Source organism: Protopterus annectens, chromosome 11.part0 (genome assembly GCF_019279795.1).
Source record: "Protopterus annectens isolate FY-2018-M chromosome 11.part0, PAN1.0, whole genome shotgun sequence".
NCBI lineage: Eukaryota > Metazoa > Chordata > Ceratodontiformes > Protopteridae > Protopterus > Protopterus annectens.
This window is the reverse complement of record NC_056745.1, coordinates 57,451,026-57,465,934: the sequence shown is the minus strand read 5'-3', so window position 1 is coordinate 57,465,934 and position 14,909 is coordinate 57,451,026. Positions and strand designations below refer to the sequence as shown.

The window sequence follows — 14,909 nt, the reverse complement described above, 5'->3', positions numbered from 1 at the left end:
ACCTACTTCATCTTACCTTGCTCTAGTAAGGGACCAGGGATAATAATTCTATAAATTGTTTAGGAAAATGTAGTGAGATTAGTTAAGTACTGTTATTCTGTATCTATATGAATCTATTCATCTATATTATTTTAATATTTCCTGTAGTTGAAACTCTTTTGTTTCTTGTAGATAGATATTTAGTATTTTCATGTTCTTTAATTATTTTATTATTAAATATATTTACATTTTATATTGCTGCTGGTCCTTTAGGAAATATTTTAACCTTTGAGAGTACTTATATCTATTGGTGAAACCGTGGTCACTCCTGAAGCCTGTTAGGTCAGCATTACCATTTATATTAATATTAATTTCACTCACTATAATCGGGGTACCCTTGCAACAGGCTTAGGTAGCTGGCTTTGTAGTTTCTGGTGACAGGGATAACTACCGTACATCTCGGCAGAAGGGAGTACAGCAGGTAAATCTGTGCCAGCCTTTCCCAGGTGTGTGTGTGTGTGTGTGTGTGTGTGTGTGTGTGTGTGTGTGTGTGTGTGTGTGTGTGTGTGTGTGTAAAAATCAAATCTCAAAGTGTGTTTGTGTCAGCTACTTGGGGCAGGAACATGAAGCACTGGTTTCACAGAGAGGGTTCCTAAGTTCATAGGTGTGTACTAGGCTAATAGCCCTGGAGCCTTTACAAGCCTAGCCCATAGGATTACCCTGGCATTGTGCCATTTGACCTTGGTTTCCAGTGCCTTTGTCAAGTAGAGCCACTGGCATGATCCCTGGGGTGAATTTTCTATTTCCCATCCACTCATCAAGATTTCTTTTGAAGAGGGCCAGTGAGGCACTCCACTTGACATGTATGAGAAGTCTATTCCATAGCATGGGCAGTCTGTGGGTTATGATCCTGTCCCTCCAGCTTGTTCTGCTGTTTGTGGGAATGAGGATGAGGTCTCTGAAGCGTGTAGTGCGGAGGGACTGGGATTTCTTTAGATGTAGCATTTCTAACAGAGCTGGGTCAGACATGGCTTTGTAAGTCAAGCAGAGATAACCTCTAAGTAGGCGATATGAGACAGAGAATAGTTGGAGTTTTTTTGAGTCTGTCCATATAGGACAAGTGTTTAAGGCCTAAGATCCTCTTTGTGAGGTATGTTTGAGGCCTCTCCAGTTGTTGTAGATGTCTAGTGAGGTACATGCCACATGGGGCATTGTACTCAATGATTGGCCTTATGAGGGAAGAGTAGAGGGAGACAATGACCTCTTTCTTCCTGGATGCAAAACCCTTAGTAATGAGATGTGCCACATAGAAGGACTTTCTCACCACAGTTGCAATGTGGTGATCAAAAGAGAGGTTGCTATCAGCCTGTGTTCCCAGATCTCTTATGACACCTTCTGTGTTCAGTGGACTACCATCGATGTGGTAATTCATGGGAACCACGTTTTTCCCAAAGGGGATGACGACATATTTTTTGGCATTGAGCTTAAGGCCATGGTTCTGACACCAATCATTGGTCTCAGTGAGGCCTTTCTGTAGGATGTCAACATCACTTGTGGAGTTAATTATGCTGGAGGACTTGGCTTGGACACTCGGCCGAACACTTAACTCAACAGCTGTGCCAGTGCGGAGCCTTACTGGAAGCCTGGAGAGAGGCAGAGAGAGAAACTCAGACCCACGGCTGAGTGTGTTCCCTGTGTGCTCTTAAGGAAAATTGTGCTTGATGCAGAGAGCTTTATCTGGAAATACTAAGTGTATCCATTCTTCTTTCAAGTGAATGTCCCTCTCAAGTGCCATTGGTGAGGATTCAGGCTCCTTGATTACTGGCCAAGAGTGAAGACATCACAGGCAACAGAAACATTTATTTTATATAAGAAACTTTCAAAACAATGATGCAAAACTTAACTCCTGATAGCAAAGCAGGATGTTTTGAATCCCAAGGGAAAAGAACCTTCTAAAATCACCCCCATACCCAAAAGTATCATTTCCTTACACCCAAATTTCAGGGATGCCATACGTTATACTGTTACTATGTGTGACTATATGGGTAGTCAATGTGATCATACCTCTCAACCTCTCAGGGGTGCAATATGGAGAAAGCCTGACAAAATGGGGTGGGGGGGCACAGGCTCAAAAATAGGTACATATTTTAAATATTGCTCTTATAGACTTAGAAAGTTGCTAGAGTAAAATAGTTTGTTTTAGCATTCGTTTTCTGAAGGATTTGAAGTCTGAAATTCAAATGTATGTCATTATTTAGTGATTTCAGTCCTCAAATCATCCCAGTGATTTGCCAGAAAACCACAAATTTTATGAGGAACAGGCCAAAAATAGGAGCCAATACTCTGGACATTCTACGAAAATCTGTACAGTTGAGAGGTATGAACATGACGGATTCACAGAGTCAGGAATCAGTGGGTGCTGAACTGACATAAAAAACTGACAAGTCATACAGCTTCTACCTATTCAGATGACCATTTTTTACTATTTAAAGCTCAATAAAAGTAACAGAGAAATGCTACAGTACTGAGAAGAATTATAGGAACTTTTCCATAAATTCTGAAGGGAACTAAAGAATTAAGACAATCTAAGCATATTCTGAGGAGATAATAAAGGACACTAAAGACTTAAGGCCAACTTGAAATGAGTAGATGGCATTGGCAATCAGATGATGCAGATTACACAGTATCATGTGACTCTAGGAAGAATGAATCACCATATTTCAGTTGAGTGAATGTTAAAATGATACATAACCGTTAATGTTGTTTGAAAGTTCAGTTGAATTTCCAAGGTTTTAAAATGCAAGTGTTGTCAGAAGGCAGGAAACTAATAATTCTACACAGCAAACATATCATGATATCATAACAGCCATATAACATTTGCTAAGTGCATTAAAGGAAAAGCAATACAGACTGAATTTTAAAAGAAAGCTACAACTTACAGTTCTATCAATTAAATACAATGGCTCAAACAAAAGTGCGCTTGTCAGGGGATAAACCACCTCTGCCTTCCCATAAAACCTGCTAATAATATATTCCAACTTCAAGGCTGCACAATATAGAGTAAAAAAAATGTTGGTTTTGCCAAAAAAAAAAAAGAAATGTTTCGCTACCCCCAAGGATGCATGGCCTTAGAGTTATAATAAACTACCTGGCAAAAGTTATGGGGAGGGGACCTAAAAGATATTATAGGTTCATAGAAAATATTTTTCTTTCCATTTGAATGTGTCTGTTTGTCTAATTCTTTTAAAGGACAATATTTTTGTGTATGTGCTTCCTGAATCAGTTGAATCTACGATCTGGGTTTCATAATTCATCATTCTGCAGTACAGGATGATCGACTGCAGCATGCACGAATTAGCAGGATCATTGCATATCAGTAGTGTACATCAGCTGGACATATGTGATCCAAAATTAGCTATCGCTAACCTACATAGAGTCTAGTATGTACACAAAAGTGACATCACTGCAGAACAATCTAGCTGCATCTGTACCACTGTCAGGATGAGTGAAAAATGCATACCTTAAGGATCCATGAACTCAGTCTTCAATTCAAGCTACTGTATCTGTTAAAATAAATGAAAAAGTCCAGTTAAACCCAAGAGAATGAAGAACGTATGTTAAATTATTTTGCCTAAAATATCACCTCCCTCATTACGTACTCATATCTGTCTCATGCATTACTAGATAGCATCACAAATCTCAATATCTTTGGCAAGAATCAGGGGCAAATTAAAAAATAATAGAGGACAAAGTCTCAAAATTGGTTACAACTTAAATATTAGTCTAACCCATGTAAAAAGTTAACAGAACAGCAGGTTTAGAATCAACATGAATTTTATGAATAAGTATGAATTTCTTATAGGTTCATAGGTTCATAGGTTGGTACTAGGCTATCGGCCCTAGGGCCTATACAAGCCTAGCTATAACAATTCCCTGGCTGTTTCTTCCCACATTATTTACTTCCCTGGAGCCCTAACTAGCAGGGCGACTGATGTGATCCCCGGGGTGAATTTCCTATCTGTCTGGCGTTACTGACTGTAGTTTTCAGTGATACAATAGAAAATCAAAAACTGAATGAAAACAGGGTAAAAAAATGAGTCAGAATCAGGGAGCTTCTCTAGTATCCCAGACAGTTGAGAGGTATGGTTAGCATCCTCAAACAAAGAGAAGGGGCCTGATTCCAAAGACTTGTTGTCAGTGTAAATGACTTACTCTGATGTAAGACTTATCTGTAGCCGGCTTACAGTGAGAGCAAGTCTAATGAACCATAAACCCATCTATCAGTATGAGGAAAAACATATTATATGAACTGTTTTGTATCTCACAGATAAAACAGAGATGACCTAGGTGCAGCTTACGGTCAGCCATTATGAGACTCAATGAGCCTGTGATGTAACATCTAAGGGCATAAAGAAAGAATCTTGACTGTGCAAATAAAGACCTAATCATGTTAAGGGAAAATGTAGTTATTTATCCTATTCTCATACATATGAATATAAATGTAACCATCTTTCCAGTCTGTGGTTATACATCTTATGACAATTTCCTTTGTTGTGTTGTTTTGTCACTTTGTAGCAGAATCTGTTTTTCAGCCAACATGATACTAACTTTCACATAATCGATTTTTTACAGAAAGCTACATCGCTGATGACGGAGTACAGGAAAGGCAGTCAGCATAGCTAGAGTGTAGTTATTTTAGGCTCTTGAATTGTGCTGCATTGCTGAGGAAATTAATTTCTAAGGGATACTTACTGAAATAATATTAGTAATAATAATCATAATTAAGATAAGCATATTCAACCTGCTTAAGGTGCAGCGAATGACAGACAAATATAACTAGAAGTTTATTCATGATCCAGGAATACGTGCTATCAGCAGAATATGAGGATTCATTTTAAACACAATACAAAATGTGCTTTTTATCATTGTATAAAACATAGTTTAACAGATTCAGTTACTCTGGCTTACCTTTTTGGCATGTTTAAGTGTTACTAAAGCATCAGTAGTCAAATAGCTTTAGTTTGTAAATTTAATGTAGCTGTAAATTGAACCACAATATGTTATATTGTGTTATGTTGTGTTATATTGTGTGACTCAGTGTGGAGTGTCTTCCAGTGATGTTACCCTTTTCTCAGCTCTGGTCGGACCATGAAGTCAGCATATACCCCCACACTGGGTGTGCAGGTGTGCTTGCCCCCTACTCAAAAACAGATATTTTTGTGTGTGTTTTCTTTGTAAGCTCACCATTTCTAAATTTCAATTTTCAGAAAATGTTGATTTGAGAAGATGTGCTTTGATCACACAACTACTTTTGTTACATAGTCTGATCACAAGGTATGAGGTATATTATAATCCCGGCTATCGTCAGTGATCCAGATGAACATAATCCTAACATTGCACTTTTCTAGTCAGCATTTGTTCTCTAAAAATGTCTTCACAAGACTAATAATATTGCTGCATATTTGTTTTTCAACAATTTGAACTGTATATCTATAGATTACATTCTAACCTACACAAAGCAGATGATTGAGTTTCTTAGCACACAGCTGTTTTGCAGCAAATCAATATTTGCAATATTTCCATATAAAAATTGCAGACTAGCAAAATAATTAGAGTGAGTTCATTAAAACTCCATATGGCTCTTATCTCACTGAAGCAATGCTGTGTGTCCCAGTAAGTCTGTCATAAATTTTAAAATAATTACAGTCTGACACATGTTTTTCAAGATTTCAAGAATTAGATTCAGCATAGATCAAATGACTCACACATTCTGTTTTTAACACAGAGAATGAGGTGAAGCTTAATTTACTGGAGACTATGCTCAGATTAATAAAGTGGACTGAAGCAAGCAGACTACTGTCATTTTACCGTATTCACTACAAAGCAATCGATTTATACAAAATAAATGTCTTGTGCTGTAAAGTTTATTATAGTTTAAATCAAAATTTATGTTTTCAGTATGCTGTCGGATAAAACTCAAACATTATGTGCCCTTTTTTATGGCACAGAAATGTTTAATAAGTCTTTCCTGTTCTGTGCAGCTGACTGCCGTTAATGGAATGATAAGCGTATAAAGAGGTGGAATAAAAACGTTCATTTACATCAACATGCTCAAGGTGTAATCTCTCCAGCTGTTTGTTTATATCAAAATATTACTCAGAAAGTTCAGCTGGAGTAATGCTCTATATGATTCAGTCTCCATTTTGTAACAAACAGATACCTGCAATAGTTATAAAAATAAGTAAATAAATTACCAGTCACAAGAACATAATCTTATGTGGAATATTTACAGCATCCTTTTAGTCAAGAGACCAGAATAATAATAGTAAAGTCCAAGCATGTCATTGTCAGTAGCTCAGCTCATAGTTCACTCACTTTTGATGTTGATAACATCAGAATGCTGTTAGTCCTAATCTTGTGAAATATTTCTGACTCATCTTTGAACCCTAATACCACTGTACAGCTTAGGGGGAGTGCTACATTCCTAAGCTGCCATTATTAAAATGAGGTGTTAAACCAAAGTCCCATCTTCCTGAACTGGGTGTAACACCTGGCCTGATCTGCATCTTAGGGGGATAAAAAATATCTCCAAACCAAGTATTGTAAAAAAGAATACAGACACTTCCTCGCTGTTCTGGTCAATTTCTACCTAGTTTATATGCTTATAGTCCTCATGAGACTAACCTGTTCATTCATTCAATTAATTCATTCATTCATTCATTCATTCATTCATTCATTCATTCATTCATTCATTCATTCTCTAATTACCCATTTAGTCCAATTCAGAGATGGGAAATTGGAGAGATATATAGCACTATATGGGAATAACACAGAGGAATAAATCTAGGATGGGGGTACGAGCCCATTGTGGGATACACATATATATTCATTCAGACATGGCATCCAGACCTATGGGCAATTTAGAGGACCGCCAGCTTATCCACAGCACATCTTTGGGATGTGGGAAAAAACAATGCAGTAGAACAGGTATCAGAATATTGTAGGAAAAATATTGTAATGTGTACGAATTGCATCTGAATAATTAGAAGAAAAAATATATCATAGATGCATATTGCCTTAAAAACAAAGAATTTAGCTATTGATAGAAGAACAAACAGCTAGACTTTCAGCCATTAGTCTTTTAACAATTTTTTATTCTACTGGAGTATGCTTAGTACATTTTGTATTCTAAGTTATGCCATTTCTCTAAAAATGCATCCATCTTCTCCCCTCACCCTTGTCCACATTTCTCCACTCTAACCTCCTTCTAAGGTTCTTTACCTTCTGACCACATGGCACCTCATATTTACTCTGCTATAGTAAAGCTTGTCACTCCCTACCAGTAAGTATTACTGTAAAATAAGTACACATAATATCTGCATCTATTATAAATCTAACCTGCTATACTTCTGCTTGTATTAATATTTGATGACTCTTAAGGTGTTTGTAACTGTATTTATTGTAATTACTGTTCTTACTGTCTTTTAGTAATTACTGTTCTAAACTATTATGTCTGTGTTACTGTAATTGTCATTGGAGCTTTTCTCCTCGGGCCTCCGCTGAAAATGGGCTACTAACCCAGCCGGACCATACTGGTAAACAAATATAAATAAATAAATAATAAATAAATAAATAAATATCTAATACTATATGAATAAGAATATTGTGAACCAGTAATTAAATATGGTATATCTATGATCTGAAATCTAATGGTAAACCAGACTCTGTAATTTTACTACAGTTTAGCTACTATCATGCAAAAATTCAATAAATTATGGTCTGAACTACGATAAGAGGTACCAGTCATGTTTTAAGGTTATTATACTGTTTCTGGTGGGCTCTCTGGTGAAATGTCGACACTCATAATGTCAAGTGCCGAAAAGATGGAAAAAAAAAAACGTGAAGAGTGACTCTCAAAAATCGCTCTTCTCTTTAAAACTTCTTTTTGCAGGAGGGCAATCCACCTTGCATCCCCACACTCAACTAAACTTACATACATCAACTCAGAGATCACCATACCTCACAGAAAAGGGAATAATTCAAGAAATGTCATCTCGGACTTCGTATGTGTACGTCCAATCTTTCGGCCATTCAGTGGTCACATTTCAGGACTCACTCTAGCGGGTCTCAACATTTCAAATAGTTACCATTTCAGTGATATACAGTTCATTGCTTCCTAGGAAGAATCCATTTTAACTATTGAAAGAGTAACATATTATTTGCATGTTTACCAGCCTCTAATCATCAGAAAATAAGTACTGAGTGACCTTTTCATACTATTATTCTATTGGCCAAGAGAGTCCAAGATGAAACCTAATATCCTCAGGGATGTGTGTAATACACCCCAACCTATGAAGGAATTGTTAACATGAAAAATTGCCTCATGAGGAAGTCTAATCTGTTATAAATTAGGTCTGAGCTACAGATAGCAGTAGTTCTAACAGTGAAATATACTAGGTACTTAGACCTGCTTTTACTGGTTTATTTCTTAATATGTTCTTTAAAATAGATTGTGCTTCTTCACTTTATAGGGAATACTTTTTGGGAGATAGTAGGTATCCATTCACCTTTACATAGTTGTGTGCAGTGCTGAAAATGTATGTCATGCAATGCTACCTGTACTACATGTGTGTCTGAACTATGACAAGGTTAAATTGAGAGTTTGGCAGTAAATATCTGTACCCATAGATTTTGGCAGAAGGCACAAAGCACAGGATTAAAAGATGAGAAGCTAGTTTCTTGAATTTTACTTATGGACAAGCAGAGCCGATAAATCAATGCAGTTTTACTTATTTGGGAATGATCTTGGTGCGCCAGGCCCCTGCTAATATCATTACCTTAGTAATAAGTTGAATAAAGCAACAGAAAAACATCAGCTGGATATTCTTTAGGCTACTGAGATGGCTAAGCAAGGAATCAGGCTCTGAGTCTATGATGGATTAGCCTAAGACAGGACTGGGTACCCCCAAGTGTCAATACATCGTATTCTAACTGCATATAAGAAATGCACAGTATGTAAACTAGAGATTCCCCTAATATTTTCATTATACAGGACATAATGTTTCAAGGCATCCATACAATAGGCAGTCATTGGTGTCTTGCACAGAGAAGCCTGTCACATTTATTGTCTTTGTGTATAAGTTTTAATAGGACTTATCTAATTTTGTGGAGTTATCTTAATGGGAGTTTTTTTAGTACTTGCTTTATAATAACAAATATTTGTACTTTAGCTATGTAGATGTGTTTGTCTATTTCATCCATGGATCTTTAATAAATAACTACCTAAAACTGCCTCAGAGGTTGGGATTTGGCAGTGGGGGAGAATGTGTCCCTGTTGTATTGACTGTAAGGGGAGGCAGTAAGAAGGAAATTCACTGCAGACTAGAACGAAATGGTTAATGTTTCCTGTACGTCTTTCCTAAATGAAGGCAAGGGCGAGTATAAAAATGGGCATTTAGGGGAAAAAAACAAAACAGAATACTACTCCTTTAGAAAGAAATCATCTGCCATTATAGAAAACTAATGGTGATGCTTGTAGTTGAAATGCAGTCCATAAATATCTGCACTGGATACAGATTACAAGTCAAACCTCTCAAGTACCTCTTTTCTGCAGTTTGTGTGCAAGTGATCTAAAACTTGAAGAAAGGTCAATTATGTGCAGGCTCAGAGAGCAACACAATATATCATTCTTTATAAAGATTGTCTCGAAAAGCTGTCTTCCTTTTTATGCAATACTGTTGAGTCATGGGAATGAAATATGGACAGGCAGAAATCTAAACAGAAAGTTGTTTCTGACATTACTGTCATCCAAAATTATAATTTTAGATACAATAGGTTTAAAAGATGAAATCTAATATGTTGAAGAGGAGATACAGTTTAATATTCAGTAAATATTTCCTGTCCTTGATACACAGCAATGGTTGCCAATTCACATAAATACTCAGCATTATATACAACCATGTACTGCAATGTATTGTCAGAATTGTAGCCAAATGAATTCTGAAGTACAAAATGGCTGCTTGAAAACAATCGTATTTCATTTTGAAACAATATGATTAGGCATTGTTTTCAATTAATATGTTGGCTCATGCGACATGTGTCAGGATATTTGTCTGGGACTGAGTACACACCCAAATGCTGGGAAAAACTGTCTGACCAGTGACTGTCTCTTTTTTCATACAGTGGCAGAAGGGTAGTTTGGAGCTCTACATGTTTACTTTTTTAAGAGAATACAAGCACTTAGGACACGGCATTAATACTACCGCTGCCAGCATTGAGAATGAACAAATGCCCACTATCGATTGAATGCACAGAGGGCATATTCGCTTATAGGCATACCCTAGCATTAGGTAATGTATGCACCTGCTCCCTCTAAATGCCGTTCAGTGTTAATGCAAATATAAACAAACTGCAAAGGGATTTGAACACACAGTGAGTGGCAGAGCGTTGTCTCCTGACCCTTGCCTCTTTGTATTTATTCTGGGATGAGATAAATCAAAAGGATTTGATAGTACACAGATCCTCATACAAATGGGCCTAAATACAAAAAAATACAATTTGATTCCATTGAAAGTCAGATTAATGACAATTCTAAGAAACAGCAATTACATTTCAAGCTAAAACTATTATCTGCATATGAGCCATGGCTTAACCTGTACTTCAACCCTCAGATTATACTTGTATATTGGAGGGTTCAGTGTAAGTCTTTTATCCAGACGAAGCACTGTAGGCCTTCTCTGAAGGCAGCACAGTTTTTAGTAGAAATAATCCAGTTCATAAATCCTAAATGAATAAAGAATTTATCAGAACTGTAGAGGTTACAAAAGTTAGTTTCTATAAAATATCAGTATTGCAAATCCTAAACTGTTTAATTTTATATAAGAGTAACCTACAAACATTTTTTTCCTACTGCATTCTGAAGAAAACATCTGAGGTTGAAAAAAAAAAAAAAGATAAGTACCTTGAGTGCTGCTTCTAACTATTCCTGAAGCTGTCACAAGGATCCTTATAACTGTGCTAAGTAGTATGGCATGGTTCATGGTTACTAGTGGATCGGTTTTGTTGAAGCAAACAATTTTCACTGATATAACAGTGTATATAAAAGAGGACATTTGAAGTATATGTGTAAACTACATTTTAATAATTAGCAGTAGTGGAATATAAGAGTCTTAATGATAAAATTTTGTCTAGGTGGCTGCGGTGGTTCTCCGGTTCGGTCCTCAGCTGGGGTGCCTTCTGTGCAGAGTCTGTATGTCCTCCCTGTAGTCACGTGGGTTTCCTTCAGGTGCTCCGGGTTCCTCCCACATCCCAAAGACATGCTGAAGGTGGATTGGACACTCTAAATTGGCCCTAGGAGTGAGTGGATGTGTGTGCCTTCTGTAGAAGGTTGGGCACCGGGCTGGCAACTCGACACTGTAAAAATTCCACTGCCAATCATGAGCAGAGAGGTGATCCGCTGTGGCAACCCCTAACTGGGAAAAAGCCGAAAGAAGATTGATAAAATTTTGTCTGTAAGTATAGTGTTAGATATGCTTCCACTACAACTGGATGAATTTTAGCTTATAGAGGATTCAAATACCTGAACTGCATTCCCAGAAAAAAAAAACACCCATTAAAGTGTTTTTTGCAGAAGGAAGGGAGGCAAGCCCCTCTGTTGCTCCTCCAAACTTATATATAGAAACTCTATGGTCGCACCAACTGAAAGAAGACTGAAACTACCTCAGAAACAGTGATTTACTGTCCCTGCATCTCTGTCCTCATCCATCTGCAGAAGTTTACAGATGCCAGTCTGTAAGTGACCCATTTCATTACTTCTACCACAGTACTTTAGATACTATAATAACCACAGAACTGAGGAGGAGTTTACCACTAACAGTTCACAGTCTCACAGCTTATTTTAATTGACACAGTACGTACATTTCTTTTTTAATTTCTCCAAATCTTTCGGGTTTCTAATAGCATGACGGGAGTGGACCCCATTCCTAAGTCCATGAAATTAGTATTGTTTCAATCTTTGATGTCAGCCAAAACCGCTCTTCGCAACACCCTCAATGTGCCCAACAATGACTCCTTCTACAATTTGTATGGGGTTCCATGTATTGGTAACATATCTAAATATGATTGTAGATTCTTATTTATAAGACCCATTGTTCCTATTATTATTGAAACTGTCTGGGTATCTTTCTTCCACATTGCTTTAATTTCTGCCTGCAGATCCTGATATTTTATGACTTTGTGTCTTTCCGTATGCAAGACACTGTAGTCACTAGCTGTGGTGATTTCAATTGCCAATGTTATTTTTGTCTACTTTTCATGACCACTAAATCTGATTTTCTAGTATCTGTCTTATGAACTGTTGGTAATAGATGACCCCATGTGATGTAAACTTTATCATTTTCTATGATACTTTGTGGCTCATGTTTCCAGTGTTTTTCAGCCACTTCAGTACAATAATGTTTGCACAATCCCCAATGCAACAGTCTTGCCACATTATTATGCCTTTCAGTATACAGTCCTTCTGCCATTAGTATGTCACAACCAGCAACAAGGTGTGCGACTGTTTCCAATTCAGTTTTACAAACCTACATTTGCATGTTTCTCCCACATGTTCAATGGACTTTGTAAACTAGTGTGTACATGGCCCACTATCTTGGCCCGCCGATATTAACCTTTCATCAATTGGTTTGAATTCACCTCTCCTTAACCATTCCTGCATTCATTCCTGATCAACATGAGGTTCTTCCAGAAGTTTTCTATACTTGCAACTATATTTATGAATTTTCCACATTTCCTGCCTTCTCATCTGTTCCTTCACCTTATATTCTTTCTTTTGTTTTTTTTTTTAGCACATTCAGTTGCTGCCTGATTTTTATCTACTTCTGGTTTGATTTCCATTCCTGCTTGATGCCAATAAGCTTCTACTAGATTAAGCAGAGAAGTCATCTTAGATTCATTCTCCTCATGTTTCAAAACTTTCACTAAGTTTGGGTCTTGTGAAGTCAGCAGATATATGTGGAGTCCCACGATTGCAGATCTATACATGTAATCAATTTCAAGGAGGGCCCATCACTTCTTCGGAACGGGCAATATATAATGATTTTTTTTACATCATTTGGTGAGCATGAAGCATCCTTCTTGTTTTCCTATCGAATCTATCCAACACATTTTGGGGCCAGACAGTCACTCCAAAACTGTAAGTTAGGACAGGAACAGCAAATTGGTTTATAGCTTGGATTTTGTTCCGCTGTTTTCAGAATTAATTTAAGTCTTCTAAATTATTCTTTAATACATTTTATTCACATTTGTTCATGTTTTATTGTTGATCCTTCATCATTTCACACATATTTATACACTTCCTCTTGCTCAAGTTCTTCTATTTCGCATTCTTGTCCCAAACTGACGTTTTCCTGGTGCTGCAGTTTTCCTGCTTTAAAGGTTGCTTTTGCACATTTATCAAGATGAAATGATATTCTTATATCATCTGAAAAGGTTTTGACAACTTGGAGTTGTACTTTCAGTTCCTCATCTGATGAGCTATACAGTTTTAAATCATCAACAAACAGAAGATGAGAAGTCTTTATACTTTGTTGTTTTCTAGGAGCAAAATTACAGCCATGGCCTAAGCTGTTAAGTAGACAGCTTAATGGGTTAAGGGCAAGGCAGAATAGCCATGGTGACAGAGAGTCACCCTGGAATATCCCCCTTTGAATTTTTATCTCTGGGATAATAATTTGTCCTTTATCATGGCTTAATTGCAAAGTGGTCTGCCACTGTTTCGTGCTCACTGTAATGTTGTCAATCAGTGTAGAGTGCATCTTGTACATTTTTAAGCACACTTTTATCCATGAATGTGGGACTATCAAATGCCTTTTTGTAGTCAATCCATGCCATACTTAGATTCTTCCCCTTTTTACAGTTCTCCACTATGACTTTATTTAACAACAAATGATCCTTTGTTCCATATGACTTTCTTTTATTACCCTTTTGTTCTACTGTCATAATTGAGTTTTCTTCTAAATGACTATATACTCTGATGGATCAATTCCCGTGTATAGTTTATATGTCTTCGGAAGGCAAGTTATTGGTCTATAATTTTTAGGGTAGCTTGCGGGTTCACTCTTAAGTAGGAGCATTGTTTTTCCTGTTGTTAGCCAGGTTGGTGTCTGTTTGGGGTAAGTATATAAATAGTTCTTACTCATGGCTAAATCTTCGTGCAAAGATGTTAATACTTTTAACCAGATGTTAGATTCTGCAGCTGGGCCTGGAGTTTTCCAATTAGAGGCTTTTCTCAACTTTATTTCAATCTCTCTGGCTGTTACTTCATCCCATTTCATATCCTGTACCTTTAAACTTCTTATTCTTTCTTTTACTTCTTCTGTCCATTTAGCATCTTTGTTATATTCCATAGGATCTTCACAGATAACTTCTCCAAAATGCATCTATTTCTTCTTTTTTTGGCAGTCTTTTAATTCCTTTTACCTTGTTTCCCAATTCTCTATAAAACTTTTTGGGGTCATCAATAAATTGCTTATTTTGTACTTTTCCTTTATATTTATCTGCATATCTGCTAAGCTTTTTTGCCTGTGCTGAGATTATTAATTTGTTATTTCAGATAGTGCATGCTAGATACTGGTTTGTTCTAATACTGCGCATTGCTTTTATCACATCTGTCTTTCTTAGTATTTTTGGAGATCTGTTCCCTCTTCTATAATCTTCTATCAATGACACTTCTTGTCTTAATTGTTTTATAGTTTTCTCTATTCGATATTTCCATGTTGGTATTCACTTTCTCCCCTTCCTTTCCCTCACTACCCTGTGTTCTTGTGGTAGAACTTTATCAGTTATTAATTTAGCTGTACACTAATATATACTGTTTACTTATGTTATATCGCATGGATTTTTTTGTGTGTTTCTTTTTATGCGTATATGTG

The 14,909-nt window shown here is 36.8% G+C and overlaps 1 protein-coding gene across 16 annotated transcripts in view; it reads right to left on the bottom strand.

Moving 5' to 3' along the window:
* The window catches only part of NRCAM (neuronal cell adhesion molecule), a 1,614,235-nt gene that overhangs the window by 536,498 nt on the left and 1,062,828 nt on the right, over window positions 1-14,909 (bottom strand). For 15 of the 16 annotated variants that reach the window (XM_044087425.1, XM_044087435.1, XM_044087431.1 and 12 more), the window contains one exon: window positions 3,500-3,542. The exons of the other annotated variant lie outside the window; for it this stretch is intronic. The gene's annotated coding sequence lies outside the window, so the exon portion shown is untranslated. The remainder of the gene's footprint in view (window positions 1-3,499; window positions 3,543-14,909) is intronic. 16 annotated transcript variants of the gene reach the window in all.